This window comes from Cricetulus griseus, chromosome 2 (assembly GCF_003668045.3).
Source record: "Cricetulus griseus strain 17A/GY chromosome 2, alternate assembly CriGri-PICRH-1.0, whole genome shotgun sequence".
Taxonomy (NCBI): domain Eukaryota; kingdom Metazoa; phylum Chordata; class Mammalia; order Rodentia; family Cricetidae; genus Cricetulus; species Cricetulus griseus.
This window is the reverse complement of record NC_048595.1, coordinates 237,695,650-237,715,514: the sequence shown is the minus strand read 5'-3', so window position 1 is coordinate 237,715,514 and position 19,865 is coordinate 237,695,650. Positions and strand designations below refer to the sequence as shown.

Below are 19,865 nucleotides of genomic sequence, written 5' to 3'. Positions count from 1 at the left end.
AGACAGTCTCTGACATCCTTCTCAGGGAAATTATTCCCCAGTTTGGGATTCCAGCCTCTCTTCAATCAGGCAATGGTCCTAAGTTTACCTCTCAGATCTCTCAAACCCTGTCTAAAGCTCTCAATATCCCTAGGCATTTCCATATTCCATATCACCCCCTCGGGGAAGGTAGAGCAAACTAACCATTCTTTAAAGAATGATCTTGTTTTCTTCCTTTTGTGACTGACAGTGAAGGAGGAGAGACCCCCATGAAGGCCTCAGGAACGCTTTGGGAGAACAAGGTGGTGGGGCACTGCTTGCCCACTCCGAAGCGCCACACACCACCCCTATAACTTATGCAAATCTTTGTGCCGAACCATGTGGTAGACAAGTCCCGATTTTGGTCCCAGCTGAAGAAGATGAAGTCATCTGCTGGAGAAGTGTGACCTGAGTTCCCATTGTGGGTGAAGAACTTTGCCATCTGGCTGCACCATGATTCCCAAAATGGCGCACACAACATGTGCCAAGAGTACCAGGACCTGACCACTGCTGGCACCATCACCCAGTGCTCCTGAGACATGGGTGCCTGGCACCATGCCCATGCTCACTCCATCCACATCATGAAGACTGCAGAGGGCAAGTGCCGACAGCTGGCTGTCAAGCAATTCCATGACTCCAAGACAAAGTTCCCGCTGCCTCACTGTGTGTTGCGGCACCAGCACAAGCCACACTTCACAATCAAGAGGCCTAACACACCTTCTCCTAACCCCAGAGACCCACTGAATAAAACTCAGAGTCCTTCCTCAAAAAAAAAAAAAAAAAAAAAAAAAAAAAAAAAAAAAAAAAAAAAAGAATGCTCTTGTTAAAATGTCGCACAGGAACTTCACCTTGACTGGGTGAAGCTTTTGCCTCTGGCCCTATTCAGGCTTAGGGCTCTCCCTAAACAATTGCTTTCCATTTTACCCTTTGAACTTTGAACTCATGTATAGGTGGCCGGCTCTGACACTGGGCCTCTCACCTAAACTCTCACCTCTCCCTGACCACCTGGTTACACCTTTACTTCATCATCCCCATTCCCTACTATGGGAATTTGCTGACCACTCTCTACCTCGACCATGTGCCACCCCATGTACCTCCCCAATTAATATCAGAGATCAAGTTCTTCTTTCTTCTCCAGACCAGCACCTCTGCCCCCCCCCCCCCCCGTCTCCTAAATGGTAGGCCCCTTCAAGGTGATTCTTGTTACTCCAAAAGCAGATAAGCTTGAGGGCCTTTCCCACTGGATTCACTTCTCTCAAGCCCTACTTCTCCACCTGAGACTCACCCCTCATACACAGTTTCTACAACAGGACCATGTTTCCTTAAGCTTCAGAGGACACTGAAATCATCTACTTTGCCTCCCATTTCAGAAGAATAAGGCTCCACTTCTACAAGGGTTATTTAAATTCTCCTGCTTCTAATTACACCCTGCTCATCAATTTTCTAGGTATCCCACAATAGCTCACTGAAAACTCTTAATCCAAATGATTAGCTGTTGTTACAAGAATGCCAGCCTAAAAGCAATGGATATAAAGATGCAAGAACCAACAAATATTTGTGCCTTCTGGGTAAAGGTAACCAGAAAGATTCCAAACCACCTAGATATGATCTAATGTGTCTAATGTTTATGTTTTCACAAACTTTAAGGATTCTTGTAAGTTCCAGAGAACCAAATCAGATCCAAACAGGTCAGATTCACTACAGGTAATAATCAACTTTTCCCTGGTCCCAGATTGCCTTCCCTCATCTTGGGACACCTCGGGAACCCCTCCGTCATCTTACAATCTTCCTCTCAAGTACCAGGACCTAAGAAAAAAATTTTTTTTCTAAATTTACCCTCATTCTCTACTCTGCCAACATCTTGCCAGGTCGAAAGAGATGTGAACGTTCCATACAGCCTAGCCTTCAATGAAACAAGCAGCTACTCCAGGACATGGCAGCACCCCAACTTCTCAGCCCACCCCCAAAAGATGGTCAACACCCCCCTGGACAGTAGGAAGCAGCCTTGAGAATTCTCTGTCCCTCCTTCTCTAACCTGTCATGCCCAATTCCCCACCTTTTACAATAAACAAGAGCCAGGGTTGTTAGGATATACACCTGGCTGACCCTGCTCCCTAACAACGGGCAGGGCACACACAGTAAAATATGCTACCTCATCACCACATCACCCACCATGCATTATGGCCTTCCTTTTAAAAGGTCCAGCCTCCCCCCTTTCCCTCACCAGCCCTTCTTAAGTTGACTGACAATCCAGCCACATCCTCCCCCCTTCTCTTGTTAATAAACTCCACATGGGTTGTTCATTCACAGCTTCCTTTCTCTCCACTGATAGCTGTAACAAAAGTCTAACAATATCTATTGCCATGCACCAAACTTATGTTAAATGGATCTAAGACCTCAACATAAATACAGCCACACTGACCCTCTTAGAAGAGAAAGTATGAGGTACCCTTGAATGAATTTGTACGGGAGACTGCTTCCTGAACATAAGGCAGTAGTACAGACACTGAGATGCACAATTAATACATGGGACCTCCTGAAACTGAAAAGCTCCTGTAAGGCAAAGGACACAGTCAACTAGAAAAATTGGCAGGCCACAGAATGGGAAAATATATTAACCAAGCCCATATCTGACAAAGGGCTGATTTCTAAAATATACAAAGAATTCAAGAAGCTAGTCACCAAAGCACCAAATAATCCAATTAAAAAGTGGCGTGCAGAACTACGTAGAAAATTCTCAACAGAGGAGTCTAAAATGGCTGAAAGAATAATAAGAAAGTGTTCAACATCCTTAGCCATCAGGGAAATGCGAATCAAAACAACTCTGAGATACCATCTTACTCCAGTCAGAATGGCTAAAATCAAAAACACCAATGTACAGGAAGCTGTAGCCACGCCTATTTAGGGGCTGGCTACAGGTATGCCTGACCACACTTGTGAGGGTATGGTCAGAGTGACATAGTGTGACTGCGTTTGCGCTTTTGGTTTCACTTTGCTTCTTGCTGTACAGACTGCTGCCACACGGGCTGGCTAGGTTGCTCTGGCTAGGTTGCTCTGTAAGTAAGGCTTTTCCCCATTAAATACCCTTATATTTCTACCTGACTCCGTATTGGTAATTTCCCAATATACACCAAAGACAATTTATTCTGTAGAGGATGTGGAGAAAGGGGAAGATTCCTCCATTGCTGGTGGGACTGCCAACTTGTACAGCCACTTTGGAAATCAGTATGATGATTCGTCAGGAAAATAGAAATCATTCTACCACATGATCCAGCAATTCCACACTTAGGCATATACTTAAAAGATGCACATTCATTCAACAAGGACATCTGTTCAGCTATGTTTATAGCAGCATTTTTTGTAGTAACCAGAACCTGGAAGCAGCCTAGATGCCCCTCAACTGAAGAATGGATAGAGAAAATGTGGTACAATTACACAATGGAATACAACTCAGCAGAAAAAAATGGCATCTTGAAATTCACAGGTAAATGGATGGCACTAGAAGAAGCCATTCGGAGTGAGGTAACCCAGTCACAAAAAGACAAACATGGTATGTACTCACTCATATATGGACATTACACAAGGAGCAAAGGATTACCAGCCTACAATCCACACCACAAGAGAAGCTAGGAAGCAAGGAGGACCCTAAGACAAACATACATGGTCCCCCAGAAAAGCATTAAGGGAGAATATCTCCTGAGCAAATTGGGGCATGGGGACAGGGGAGAGGGAGTTAGGAGAAAGAAAAGGGGAAAAGTGGAGGGGAGAGGAGGATATGAAGGGACAAGAAGAATGAGTCCAGGAAAAATAGAGGAGAGCAAGAAAAGAGATACCATAATAGAAGGGGCCATTATAAGTCTAAAGAAAAATCTGACACTAGGGAAATTTCCAGACATCAACAAGGATGACCCTTAACTAAGAATCTAAGCAATATGGGAGAGGCTACCTTAAATGTCCTTTCCCTATATTGAGATTGATGACTACCTTATATGCCATCCTAGAGCCTTCATCCAGTAGCTGATGGAAGTAGAAGCAGACACCCACAACTAAACCCTGAGCCAATATCCTGGCATACAATTGCAGAGATGGAGGAGTGAAGAGCAAATGGATCAAGACCAGGCTCAAGAAACCCAGAAAAACAGCTTACCTGAACAAGGGGGAGCTCATGGACCCCAGACTTACAGCTGGGAAAACAGTATAGGACTATTCCAGATCCCCTGAACATGGATGTCAATTAGGAGGACTGGGCAATCTATGGGGCCTCCGTTAGTGGGTCAGTATTTATCCCTACTACTCGAGTGGACTTTGAGAGCCCACTCCATATAGAAGGATACTTCTCAGTCTAGACACACAGAGGAGGGCCTAGGCCATGCTCGAAATGATGTGACAGACTTTGAAGATTCCTCCATGGAAGGCATCATCCTCCGTTAGGGGCAGAAACTGGTTGGGATAGGGGATTGTTGGGTGGCAGGGGAGGAGGGGAGAAGATATGGAATGGGATAAACATATAAAACAAGATTGTTTCTAATTTAAATTTATAAATTGTATAAAAAGGAGCAAGAGACATTATTTGAAGGAAAAGAATAAAGATTTTTCTTTGCAAATTATATTGTTACACGAGAGTAAGGAAAGACAATAAAAGAATGAAGAGGAAAAAATAAAGGATGAGAAGGAAGGAAATGGGGAAAGAAAGGCACAATCTGGGCATTAATTCCACATAAAACAATTCATGAATAAGCAAAGTAATACTGAGAAATCTGGTAAATGATATAAAACAATGGTCCTTCTGTTTATAAAAGGTGCACATTAATTGTAAATGGCTAGTCGCTATCTCTGACTAGTCAATATGCCTTTCTGATCCATTCAAAATTCTACTTCAATTTCAATTTAATCAATAATTATAGAATTAATTTTTGTGAGAGAATAAAATTGAATGAATGACATTATTTGTGGTACCAGAAATTTAAAGAAGGTGAAAATTCTTTGTAGGCAACTCAGTGAAATCAGAATAAATACTTGCCATGGGGTAATCTTCAACCATTCATTCTGAGTAGGACTGTTTATCTATGTTGTTATTGGACTCACTTCAACACCTTGAGGTACTGGGGTTACAGGTGCAAATCGCCACTTCTAGCTATGCTGTAGCCTTTTGAAACAAGTATCTGCTATATGTGCAATATGGTAGGTCTAAATACACAGTCCTGGTATAAAATGTAAGAAAGAAGGAGATCTATGAATTGGTGTTTTATGAGGCAATCCCTATTTTGGTGAATATATATTGAACATGTACAAATAAGTGGGTACACATTGAACACTATGATATTTGTCTAAAGTACAGGCAGAGTGAAAATGATAAGCAGGATAAGAAAGTAGAAAGGAGACAGAACAGAGACAGAGAGAGATAGAACAGAAGATTATATAAAAACACAAGATGGTAATCAGATGAAAAATGAGCAGCCCAATTGTCTCAGCCCACTGCATCTGAGTCCTACTAAAAGTTTGTGATTAAGAGGGAATCTGAGCTTAATATGTGGAAGTTCTAGTTTTGATTGACATAGATCTCATGACATAAAATTGTCTTTTCTCCATGGATAACATAATTCTTCTTGGATCTATGTTATATTAGTTTTCCAACTCATAAGACAAGATGTGGCAAGTAGGATCTTGAAAGAATATATATATATATATATATATATATATATATATATATATATATATTTTGTGATATCTGATGGTCAGCTGAATGAGTAGAGCTTAGTCTGTCTTTTGCTCAGGGTCAGACACTGTTAGAGCCTAGTTTTCAATATGACTACATTCTCATCTGGAGCCAGGACTGAAGGAGAATTCACTTCTTGGCTCATTCTCATTGTTTTTGACAGAATTAATCTTTTGTGGTTTTAAGACTGAAGATTCTATTTCATTTTAGAGACTATGGGGTAAAGCCAGATTTTAATGCATAGGAAGCACACAATCTACCATTGGCATGAATCTGAAGTCCCTATTTCCCTGATAGTTATCAGAGAGACACATAGAAAATTGGAATATAATGGACAACATTCTGTCTCATTTGTCATATTCTATTCATAAAAGCCAAATCAAATGATCTACCTACACTCAGAGTAAGGGCATCAACAAGGGAGCCTTCTAAAGTCAATCTCCATAAAATATTTATATACTCCTGATTCCATAAAGCCTATTTATTAGCTTTCTAATTTTAGAATCAAACTATAGAGTTACCAGAAGTTGTTACATCATTGGAAATATCAGGAGATATGATAGTGTTAAAAGAAATATTTTAAATGGATAAAGAAACAAATAGTCTATAATTTGTAGTCATACTAGATCCTTCCCTGCAAAAGACATGACTTCAAAAATGAAGTAGCTTTTTTGTAGCATAAATGCAACACATACTATATTGCTTAATGAAAATCCCTAACAGAAGTAACAACCAGGATTCATCCATGCTTGCTTATGAGGCCAGAGCCATAGCAGAGAACAGGGGAGAAGAGAACTTTTTTATTTTCATTTAAATTTTTCTGTTATACCTCACTTATTTTTACTATGGTATAACTTGCAAATTACTTTTTACCATGTATTAAAAGCAAGCCATATTATTAACTTGGTGACAATACTTATATCTTTGAATATAAAAGTTAGATGAAAGCAAAGATTATCTCCACTGCTTTTTTAATATAAAACGTCCTCCAAAGAATCCCATGTTTGGACAATTGTTCCCGGCTGTTGGCTGTGTTTGGGGTGAGTTTGTAAATGCTTTTGGTGTGTTTCTATCTTGCCTAACTAGTTCACTGGGGACAGACCTTGAACTCTGTTTCCTCATATGTCAAAACATGAGAAGCTCTCCATAAGCTACACCACCAATGTCAATCCACTTCAACTATCATTCAATCCTTACCATATGGGCTGAGCCCTCTAGCAGTAAGAGCAAAAAGAAATCCTTCCTGGCTACAGGAGCTTCTGTCAATTGGTTGTCAGGGCAACTAATGTATTCACGCTTGTGTTTATCACCATGGAAACTAAGTCAGAACCAAATTGGATCAGCAAGCTGGTTTCAGATATATCCAAGGTTTAGATAAAACCTTGGTTTCTTCTTTCTAAGAAAATTCTGCCATCTCTGTGCAACATATACATTCCATAGTTAGAGTTTCTGTTGCTGTGAAGAATCTCCATAAGCACTGGCAACTCTTATAAAGGAAAACACTTAACTGGGGCTTGCTATAGTTCAGAGGTTTAGTCCATTATTGTCATGGAAGGAAGCATGGCAGCATGCAGGCAGACACTGTGCCACAGAAACAGATTGCGTAACACTTGCTCGTATCCTTGACTCTAAAGACAGAACCGTATTGCCAAAGCTGCCAAGTTCTGCTGCTTGCTAGAGCTAGACTATGTACTCCTGGTTCAAATATAGTTTTACCAGCGTTCTGTTTTCAATATTTTCCTTCATCACCTCTTTGGCTGTCTTGAAATGATGTGTAGACCAGGCTGGACTTGAACTCAGAGATCTTCCAACCTCTGCTTTCTCAGTTCTGAGACTAAAGGCATGCACCCCTTTGCCTGGACATAAGATTTTCTTGAATTCCTTTTCACAAATTGGAAGCTCAGAAGGATGGAGGATTTCTCTCAGATCACATTCCCTTTATTCCACTTGGCCTCAGGCTTTTTAAAAATCTGTTTTATACTTCCTCTTTTCCTCCAACTATATATTTTCTGTTTTTCCTTGCTAAGATTGTTTCTTCTCATTGTAGATCTGAGTAAGTCTTTCCACTATTAGCCACACAACACAGTCAATTCTAAGTTGTTTAGAAATCTCTTCTGCTAAAGTTGTTAATCTAAAACTCTTCAATTTAGCCTCAGCAGATTTTTTAGATAAGGGCAGAAAGTAGCGATATTCTTCATGAAAATATCATAAGAATGATCTCTAGGACACATATTAATAATCTGAAACCTATTGAGATGGACCCCCACAGTTCAAATCACCCTCACCACCATTGCTTTCCATGCTCCTACTAGTAAAGGCCCAATTAAAGTGTCCAGTTGCTTTTCTAGCACAAAGTCCCAAAGTGTTCCATACTCCTCCAAACATAAACATGAACCAACCTATTGCTGCAGTACCTCAGTCCCCTATAACAACTTCTGTTTTAGTGTTTTTATGGCTGTAAAGAGACGCCATGACCACCGACAACTCATAAAAAGGAAAGCATTTAATTGGGGCTCGCCTACATTTCATAGGTTCAGTTCATTATCTTCCTGGTAGGAAGCATGGCAACATGCAGGCAGCCATGGTGCAGGAGAAGTAGCTGAGATCTAGATCACCAGGCAGAAGGAAGAAAATGGACACTGAGCAGGGTTTGAACATCTGAGACCTCAATTCCCACCCCCCAGTGACATACTTCCTCCAACAAGGCCACACCTCCTAACAGAGTCACTCCCTATGGGCCTATGAGAGCCACTTTTATTCAAACCAGTTTAGAATCTGCCAGCAGTCTACATTGGACTAGTCATTAACTGAACTTTACTTTCCTCACATATCACCTCATTGTTGGGCACAGGAATGTAGCTTACAGCTCTTTTTAAGTATCAAATACTTAGGTTTCAAATGCAATTTTATAGTATCAAATTTATCAAAAGATCAACAGGAAAGAAACTAAACCACACTACATTTCTCTTGTGGAAAAATGATGAACATTTCAAGCTCTTCTTAATCCTGATGTGCTGTTGGAGACGAGAAGCTCTTTGGTCTACATACATGTAAACCATTATTAGAATCTTATTAAAGGTCTAGCATAGAACAGAAATTTACTTGATGATAACAATTCTCTTTCTAATGACTGGAATTTTACTTTCCTACCCTCAACTAGCATCTTTTAAAAAAAAAAATGGTAGCCCACTGACAATGGTACCAATCAGAAAGAAGCCTGTTTGCTACAAACTTACCAGCTAAGTTAGTGACACAAACAATCCAAATCTGTGTTATAGTATCAGTGCACAGCCATGGGAACATAGCCTGATGAACTGGATTTGAAATTCAGTCTTCCCACTTACTGGCAGAATGGCTTTAGTAATGATGAAGTTTAGTAATGATGAAGTTAGTAATTAACTTCATCTCTATGAGCACCATGTTTCTCATCTGGAAAATGGAAATAAGAGTTACAAGTAACTGCCTTTCCAGTTGTTGTGAAGATTGTGACCCTACATCAGAACTCAACACAGTGCCAACTTTCAGAAGCCTCAGTCAGTTGAGAAGCATAAGAAACTTTCAAAAATTATATGTAAAATTTCAGCCCTCATGAAATTATCTATCACTATAGAATTCTAAACACTGGTCAGTAGACCTAAAGTAAAGTTATTTCATGTAGAAAGAGCACCAAGTGTTGGGGAGCAGATTGCAAGCAACAGCTTTCACCTGGGCCTTAGTATTTATAGCCAAGGAGATGGTGTCAACTCACTGAGTTATCCGATGTGTTGCCAGAATGGATCATTTCTTCTAATATGTCTTTGTAAGATTTGATTATAAATAAAATACAGAGCAAGCATATATTTCTTATAAGTTGTAATTAATTAAGTTCTTAGCTTTTCTGTCCATTTTTTTCTGACAAAAGAATATATATATATATATATATATATATATATATATATATATATCTTGGGAGTCTGAAAGATCAGGTCACAGCAAGTTCAAAGCTCTCCTCACTACACCTTGGGACACTGTCTAAACAGAAAAGAGAAAAAGAAAGAAAGAAGGAAAGAGAGAGAGAGTAGGGAGGGGAGAGGGAGGGAAGGGAGGAATGGAGGGGGGCAGGGGAAAAGGAAACATATAGCATTTTTTATTTTATTTTATTAGTTCAAATTAGGAACAAGCTTGCTTCAGATGTCAATCCCTTCTCCCTCTTCTTCCCCTCCCCCCCAACCTCCCACCTGCCCCTAGCCATTCCCCCTCTACTCCCCAGGCAGGATAAGGCCCTCAAAAGGGGTTCTCCAAAGTCTACCACATCATCCTGGGCCAAGCCTAGGCCCTTCCCCAGCTAAAATCAGTCAAAAGAGATGAAGAAGGTCATTTCCTGCTCATCACAGGAGAAATCCATCAGGATGAAGTCTCAGTTCTGAACATTTATGCCCCAAATACAAAGGCATCCACATTTGTAAAAGAAACTTTACTAAAACATATAACATCTTATAGATACCCTTAAACCAGTATTAACATTCTGTCTTTCATCTACAAAAAACCTCCTTCTGATTTAATCTTCCCCAATTCACCACATATAAATTATAAAAAAATATTTTTTCAAGTGTATTACATTAGAGGAATTTAGATCTGAACAAAGTTATTAGAGATATCACTAGGAATATTCTGGCCTTTTCTGAGGCCTGATAAAGCATTGCTTTAGAGTGATACCATGTGTTTATCATGTGGAGCAGTCGAGGAAGCCAATGACCTGAGCTCAGACATAGTGCAACTCTGCGGAGAATATTGTGTGAAGTTAAACTATCACAGGGCTTTCTCACTTAAGCATGAAATAAACTTAATGTTCCAGTCAGCCAAAGTACTTTCAGAAAGCTTGGTTAGACAGCTAATTTAGAAAATTATCAAAATTTAATTTTAGCAGAATGTGAAACAAACGAAAACAAAATAACCACCAAACATCATTAGACGACTATTGACTAAAGGCCACACATTTTTTAAATGATGGATTCATTAGAAGGACTGTGTGTTGCAGAGTATAACACTGCAGATCAGAGAGGACTTTGCTAAGTTTTACTGAGTTTCTCAGATGGTATACCAAGGAAGGGTATCACATGTTCAGTGAAGTGTGCTTTATTTCCCATGTCCAAGAAATTATGTACACTATGCTGATCCTCCAGATTAAAAGACATGTAAACTGACACTTCCAAAGTTTAATTTTAATGAATCATGTGATCTTGGGCAAAACATTGTAGTTTTTTCACTTTAATAGTCTTTTAGTAGAGAAATAACCGCATCAAAGTTTTTTAAAAATTCATAAGATTTCGTGTTTTCTCTGACTTGTGATTTCAACAAGACAAGTAAGCTGCCAATGAGAGGACATGTATATTGTAAATACAGTGAGCACTCTCCTTTCAAGAAGCAAACCTTGATTTTAGTGAACTTTGAGTCATGAACTTACTCTTGGGCAGTTATGAGTCCTTGAACCAAATAGAATCATTTCCTCTCTAAAGAATTACTCTTTCTTTACTTGCAGAAAAATTCATTCTGTTCCCCCAAAACCACAGTTTCCAATACATTGTAAATTAAGGACTACCTAAAGAGAACACAGAGCAAAATGGGCAGTTTCTCCTCATGAAATTCTTCCACCCACTTATTACACTTCTGTCTCTTGTGCTGATGCCGAGTGTCTATCACTCCAGTGCAGTGTGCACTTTTTCTTTAGTTCTCAGCCTGGAACCCCCATAATGCCCAGCCACCTGCTTCCTGATAGAGTTAACCAGCATGTACCTCCCATACCAGATGGCTCCCTTCTCCTGCCATTGCTTGGCAAGAATTTACAAACATATTTCCACATGTCCAGTCTGGGACACATCCAAGAGGCCAGGCTCTGTGTGGGCATCAGAGAAAGTCCACAGAGCCCAACTGAATTTAGGATATCTACACTTTTATACTATTGTATGGTTTCTTTTTGTTTACTTCTGTTTGTTTACAAATGCTTTGTTTATTTATTTATTTCAAATTTCAGAATCCCTCACAATTTGCTAAGACCCACCCACCCAACCAGGTCCTCCCACACCTTTTTCATGTCACTTGATCATAAATCCCAGTGCCACTTTGATAATGTGATTAAGAATGAAGGGCTTCCTTCTGACAAGAATAACTAAGTTTGGGGATGAGAAGATGTGGAGGAGATATGCAAGCTGACAGCAACTGTCAGGTCTCAGGGATAGTCTGTACAGAAGAAAAGGCAGAGGTGATGGATGAGTTGTCTCCAGACACAACAGGACTGATACACACACGAACTCACAGGGACTGGCACCCACACAGGTTCAAGCCAGACATGATTAAAGCACTGAGAGAGGGAAGTAGACATGAGGTCCCACCCCTCACCAAGAAGCTATTTGCAATTGCTACCCACTAGCAAAGGGAAGATCAATTTGCTTCAATTGATTCTTATATATAAACCAGACTCAAACCCAGGAATAAAAAGCCAACACAAAACAAACTCCATGTTTCTTTGTTTCATTTTTTTGTTTGAGTATTTTTGTCTTATTTGATGTTTTGTTTGTTTTGACTTTCCCTTGTATGATTTTGTGGGCTATATTTTATGTTTGATTTGTATGGGGATTTTATTTTGTTTTTTGAAAGACAAAGAACATTAAAATTTGTTGGGAAAAGAGGCGGGGAAGATCTGGGAGAAGTTGGGGCAAAGTAAAATATGATCAAAATATTGTATGGAAAAGATTAAAGAAAAAAGGGTAAGCTTCACCATTTCAGAGATATCTCTCTCTTATGAGCTCAGAAGTGAATCAACTGTTGACAATGATAGAATTAATATTCTAAAGTTGAAATTCAGAGTTCTCCATCCTGTGGTCCACCTGTTATAATATAAAGAATCACATTTCTCTCCCCCAAGAATCCATTGAATCCTGCCTCACAAGCTAATGCATAAGAGCCCACGCTGGGTAGAAAATGGCACCATCTAAACAACAGAAACTAAAACTTAACTTGTATTTTTTCCACAATCACGACCTCTTCTCACTGAAAAGTTATGTACTGGAGCCAGATGGTTAGATCCTTCAAAGCTAGCAGAGGAAAAACAATCCTTACTGAGGGTTCCAAACAGTAACAGTTGCATTAAGGAAAGGACTAACAAAAGGTTTCAGAGTAAACTGATGAGTTGCCCACCAGTTTTTAACTGGATTTTGCTGTTAACTTTTAAATAATATCCTTACACATGATCCCTCTGCTTGGATTCCTCAGATGGTCAGGCAGAGGAATATGCAAGATGTTCAAAGTGGCTTTGGATGATTTCATATATCCTGACATCCCAAGGGCTATAGTACATAAATTCAGTTAATATTAAAATACTTATTTGCACATCGTTAAAGCCCACAAAAATTTCCTCCACCCACTTAGAAAAGGAGAAAAGTAAAGACAATGATATTCTTGAACAATTGTCACTTCTACATATTTTTCTTCCAAAGTGACAACTGTGACAAAAGCTTTAACATCGGTTTTACCATTGGGGAAAAAAAAATTGCGTATCCTTCATTTTCTTAAATATGTTCCTGTAGTTAAAGGCCATCTTCCACTGAGGATAGTCTACTTATGCAGGATCATAGGCAAGGTAAAAAGTTATGAACACATGCAGCTGCTTTATTATTTTCCACATAATTTTTGTCATTGCTATGATAACCCCTTATTGGAACCAGCAAGGACAATCTCTTCCTGGGGATTGAAGACACAGAATGCTAACATCTTGAAGGAGAACAAAACAATGAATACAAAAATCACTTTGTATTTTTCCAAGAGCAATGATTGATTTACTTTTATTATTTTCTTATTGATATTTTCTAGAAATTGTTTTCTAGAAGCAACTCAGGAAAGGATGAAAGACGCTTGTTATATTGGCTGATTTTGTGTCAACTTGACACAAGCTAGAGTTAACAGAGAGGAAGAAGCCTCGGTTGAAGAAATGTCTCCATGAGATTCAGCTGTAAGGCATTTTTTTTTAATTAGTGATGAATGGGAAAAGGCCCAGCCCATCGTCAATGGTGCCATCCCAAGGCTGGTGATCCTAGGTTCTATAAAAAAGCAGGCTGAGCAAGCCAGTGAAAGCAAGAAAAAAAAAAAAAAAAAAAAAAAAACCAGCACTCCTCTGTGACCTCTTCATCAGCTGTTGTATCCAGGTTCCTGCCCTGCTTCAGTCCCTGTCCTGACTTTCTTCAGTGACAAACAGCAATGTGGAAGTGTAAGATGAATAAATCCTTACCCCCACAACTTGCTTTTTGGTCATGTTTCACTGCAGCAACAGAAATTCTAAATAAGACATAAGGGAAACTATACTCATGAAACTTTAAGAGTCTGGCTGCCTAAAAAAGACCTGAATAATAACAACACTAGGTAGCATACCAAAGTACTTGCAGTACTTGATGAAGAGCCAATCAGTTTTGTGACTTCAGCTAGCACCCTATGCAGTTCACAGTGGACTGGCAAGGAAAAAAAAAAAAAAAAGATAAGGCTCCCCTTCACCCATTCCTCAGATTCTCCTTACAATGGAACCCATTTGACCTCTAGCTATGAGGGGATTTGCAAGGAGCAAATAAATGTCATGGAAATGCAGGCTTTTCTTATTAAAATAGTGTGTGAGCTTGGATGTATATACAATACTCAACAGTTTTGTCACTTTTGTTTTTTAAAACTGTTTTAATGATTTATTTATTTTTATTCCATATGCATTGGTGTTCTGCCTGCATGTATGCATGTATGAGGGCATCAGATCCCCATGAAACAGGAGTTATAGACAGTTGTGAGCCGCCATGTGGATGCTGGGAATTGACCCCAGGTCCTCTGGAAGCGCAGCTAGTGCCCTTAACCATCTGAGCCATCTGAGCCATCTCTCCAGCCCACTCTATAGCTTTATAGGTACTTTACAGAAGACTCAGACATGCTAGGTTATATGTATTGGGTCTATACTTGAAAACTTTCTGGATTTTGTTGATTTGTTTGGTTGAGACAGATATTTCTATGTAGCACAGGTGGGCCTTGTGGCAATCCTCTATCTCATACACCACAACCCAAGTGCTGAGATTAGATCCTTTCATCAAACTGGCCTCAGAGTCAATGGGATAAAAGCAAGATTTAAAATATCCCAGATGAAGCCACAATCTCACTCAATTCTGTGACCTAAGGATAAGTTACCTAATTCTCTGCCTTCAGTTTCCTGGTATATAAAAGAACAGTAAGATGCTTTGTGTGACAATACTGAAGGCAAAAGAATATGAAGCACAAAAGGCCAGCCCAGAAGACAGAGCCAGAGGACTCAGAAGTGATCAAAACCAGCCTGAACTACTTAGTGAGTTCTAGCTCAGCCTAGGCTATAGAGCTACAGTACTAGATCCTATCTCTAAGTAAAATAAAATTAAAACAAAGTGGGTGAGGGAGGACAACCCAGAACTGAGCCCACAAGTATCCTGAAGAAGCTCAAATATTCTGGAACCAGGGGGTTGAGTGCAGCCCTGAATTATGTCCCTCCCCCTGCTCAGCCTACTCTTGGATTTCTGTTTACCCTCCTAGGAAAGCAGCAGGGACAGGTTGTGGTACAGGTGGGATGACTAGCAAGCCCATATCTCTGCCATCCCTGTCCTCTGGGACCAGGATGCTAAAGAAAAAAGAAAAAAAGAGACAAAGAAAAGAAAAAAAAAAAAACTAGTCATTGACAAACACTTGAGAGAGACTATCAGTCTTGCCCAGGTATGAGGCTCCTAATTAGCTATCCAATACAATGTAGCCAATGCTAAAAACATGTACATACAAGCAACATTAACTGGATTCAGAAGATTGCATTATATATTATTTGTTTAGATATTATATACGTCCCATGCATATGTAACAATAATAATTTTGAGAGGAAGGGGAACATGGGAAGGGCAGACAGAGGAGGGGAAGGACTGTTACAATTGTGTTTTCATTTAAAATAAGTTATAAAAGAGACGTCAGCAAAGAAAAGAGTAAATGAGAGAAAAGGTGAAGAGAAGAAAAGAAAGGCAGGTGGTTGGCTATAAGCTGGCTCTCTGAGTAGGTATTGTGTTGGATGCTCACCTAGAGTTCTTTTGAAAATGATCACCCCTCTCTGCCTCTTTTCAGTTCATTAATGTCTAACATGACATAAATAGGCTTACATGAATATTAAAATATAGCCACAAGTGATGGAGCCTTAAATGAATGCTTTGTGAGATTAATAACAATAGATTATGAAAGAAGTAATGGAATAACACGAGGATAGATTTTTTAAATGGTGTTTTAGTTAACAAAAATGGACTGTTATTTTGTATTCAGTTCATTTTTCTTCTCTCCGGAGCAACTACTGATCTTGTGAGGGCTACTTGAAGCCCAGGCCCAGCCTCATGCAATCCGTTCAAGCTTGGATGTCTCATGCAACAACTTTTAGACAGTTTTTCATCTGTAAAGTGAGTATAATATCAATGTGCATGTGTGTGAAGACTAATGACATCTGCACACAAAAAGATTTCTTAGTTCGGTGATTGCCAACTTGAAAGCTACAGAAATATTTCTCATTATGATTTCAAATGGGAAGACGAGAAAGAAACAGATTCTGTAAAGAAATAGGGTAATAAAATGATTGCTTTATAGAAAATCATTCACATGCAAAATTAATATCCCCTATAACTCAGCTACTTGATCAATCACAGTTTTATAAATATGGAATGATGAATATTGTCATTTATTGAGCAACTAGTAAGTGAAAATAATATACCATTTTTTACAGATAGTCATATTTAATCTACAAACAGTAACTTCTAGACAAGCTAGTTTTTCTAAGTCAGAATATTGCTGTTGTTTATATTAATTCTAAGTAAACAAAATGCTGTTCTTTACACAGTTATTTAACCTCTTAAAATTTCTTCAGGGAAGAAAAATCCTCCATATGCACATAAAATCATGTTTTTTTGTAGCAACATCATCCATCCCTGTCAAACAAGATGAAAGCCTGAATTGTGGGAGTAGCTAGTCAATGACTGATCCAGCCTGAGACCCATGCCACCCCTGACACTGCCTGGAGTCCTATGACCCAGAGGCTGGATGGCCCAGAGACCTAGGATAGACCCAATCAGGAATAGGAAAAAAGTCATGTAATGATCCTAATGATATTCTGCTATACTAGATTGGTGCCTAGGTCAACTGTCCTCAGAGAGGCTCTATCTAGCAACTTATGGAAATATGCAGAGTCCCACAGCCAAACATTAGTCAGAGCTTTGGGAATCTTGCAGAGTAGGGAGAAGAAGGATTGTAGGAGTCAGTGTGGTCAAGGACTTCACAAGAAAACCCACTGAACTGACAACTGGGTTGCCTGCCTAGGACATGCCTAGGAATTCTGCATATATGTTATAGTTGTGTAGCTTGGTGATCCTAAAAATGGGAGCCAGGGCTGTCTCTGACTCTTTTGCCAGATTTTGGGACCCTTTCTTCCTACTGTTTTGCCTTGTCCAGCCTTAATATGGAGGAGATGCCTAGTCTTACTGTAATTTGATATGCCTTTGATCAGTATGCATAGGAGGCCTGCCCTTTTGTGAACAGAACAGAAAGGGAAAAGGAATGGATAGAGGACAGAGGGATAGAGAAGACAGAGAAGAGAGGAAGGAGTGGAAATTGTGTCAGGATATAAAATAATAACAATAAAAACATTTTTAAAAGAGGAGTGTTTCTAAGTATCTTCATATTTTAATTATTTTATCTCTTACCCTTTCTTCCAGTCTGATGTGATTATGTACCTATTTATTAATATAAGGAAGATAGAGGGATATAAAGGGATCAAAAGGAGGAGAAAGAGGACAGCATGAAGGGAGGGGAAGAGAAAAGGGGTTGAAGGGAGAGAGAAAAAGAAAAGAAAGAGGGATGGTTGGAGGGAGGGAGGGGGAAGAGACAGAGGGAGAAACATACTGACCATGTCAATTGGTAAAACACTCTAAGAACCTTAATAAAAAGAGACATTTATAGAGACCCAGATTAAAAATTTACAAAGGCTTTCAGGTTCTGTCTATAACAAATAGTCTGCTATGAACATTGTGGAACAGATGCTCTTGTTGTATGAATGTGTATCTTTTGGGTATATGCCTAAGAGTGGAATTGGTGGATCTTGTGGTAGATTGATTCCCATTTTCCTGAGGAGTCGCCATACTGATTTCCAAAGTGGCTGTACAAGTTGGCACTCCCACCAGCAGGGGAGAAGTGTTCCCCTTTCTCCACATCCTCTCCAGCATAAATTATCTTTGGTCTTTTTAATTTTAGCTATTCTAACAGGAGTAAGATGGTATCTCAGAGTTGTTTTGATTTCCCTGATGGCTACAGATTTTAAACACTTTCCTATGTGTCTTTCAGCCATTTTAGATTCCTCTATTGAGAATTGTCTATTGGAAGCAACCTAGATGCCTCTCAAATGAAGAATGGATAGAGAAAATGTGCTACATTTGCACAATGGAGTACTACTCAGCAGAAAATAATAATGGAATCTTGAAATTTGCAGGAAAATTGATGGAACTAGAAGAAAACATTCTAAACAAGGTAACCCAATCAAAACAAAAACAAAAACAAAACAAAAATATGGTATGCACTCACTCATATGTGGATTTTAGACTTAGAGTAAAGGATTACCAGCCTACAATCTACACTGCCAGAGAAGCTAGTAAACAAGAAGGACCCTTAGGGAAACATACATGGTCCCCTGGAGAAGGGCAAAGGGACAAGTTCTCCTGAGCCAATTGGGAGCAAGGGAGGTAGGGGGAGGGAGCTTGGAGAATGAGAAGGGGAGAAGAGGAGGGGTGAGGAGTACATGAGGGAGCAGAAAGGTTGTCGGGGGAAGAATAGAAGAAAACAAGAAAGGAGATACCATAATAGAGGGAGACATTTTAGGTTTATAAAGAAATTCAAGCACTAGGAAAAGGTCTGGAGATCTGTAAAGATGGCACCAACTAACAATCTAAGCAATAGATGAGAGGCTACCTTAAATGCACTCCCCTGATAATGAGATTGATGACTGTCTTATATGCCATCCTATAGCCTTCATCCAGCAGCTGGTGGAAGTAGAAGCAGACATCCACAACTAATCACTGAACTCAACTGGAATCCAGTTAAGGAGAAGAACAAATGATGGGCAAAGGGGTCCAGACCACGCTGGTGAAACCCACAGAAACAGCTGACCTGAACAACAGGGCGCTCTTGGTCCCCAGACTGATAGCTGGGATACCAGAATGGGACTGATCCAGACCCCAGGAACATGGGTTTCAGTGAGGAGACCTCAGAAATCTACGGGACCTCCTGTAATTAATTGTTCAGTACTTAACACTAGCATAGGTGTGGACTTCCGGAGCCCAATCCACATAGAGGCATACTCCCTGAGCCAAGATGCATGGGGTTGGGCCTAGCCTCTATCCCAAAGGATATGATAGACTCTGATGACCCCGCTATGGAAGGTTTCACCCTCCCTGGGGAGCAGAAAGGTTATGTGATAGGTAGGGTATTAGTTCGGGAGGAGGTGGTATGCGGTGGGGGGGGGAGGAGTGGGAACTGGGATTGACATGTGAAACAATCTTGTTTCTAATTCAATAAAAATTTTAATATTAAAAAAGAATTAAATTTTGGTTGTTAGAAAATGAAAAATTTAAAACATGAATGCATGGCAAAAATATTTACAAAGGCTTTAAAGTTGATGGTGAAATCAGAACCTGTGCAAACTCTCTGAACATGACAAAGAGCAGGTAAACCAGCTGTCCTTGATTTGTCAGGATGTATTAGCTGGCTAAGGTGTCCACTAAAAGCCCACGGACATGTGCAAGATCCCTTATGACCTTTCAGAGGTTCATGTCAAAAAGAACTCTGACTTCACTGAAGCACAGTACCCATCTGGCTGTACAGCAGAGTCAGGGTTGAATGAGTGTGGGCTCCAAGTCAAAGCACATACATCATACATTCCTTTGCCATTTACTACCTTCATAATCTGGACTGCTTGCTCTCTATGGGAAATAAAATTTATAGAAATAATTACCCCATGTGCTAAAATAAGAATTGAATGAACTACTGAATGCATCTCAGAATTCTTGAATTAATATGAATTGTTATTATTGAT

General features: G+C 39.6%; 1 pseudogene; it reads left to right on the top strand.

Annotated features, from left to right (window-relative positions):
- The first annotated feature begins 248 nt into the window (after positions 1-248).
- Positions 249-19,865, top strand: part of LOC100759068 — a 73,083-nt pseudogene continuing 53,466 nt past the window's right edge.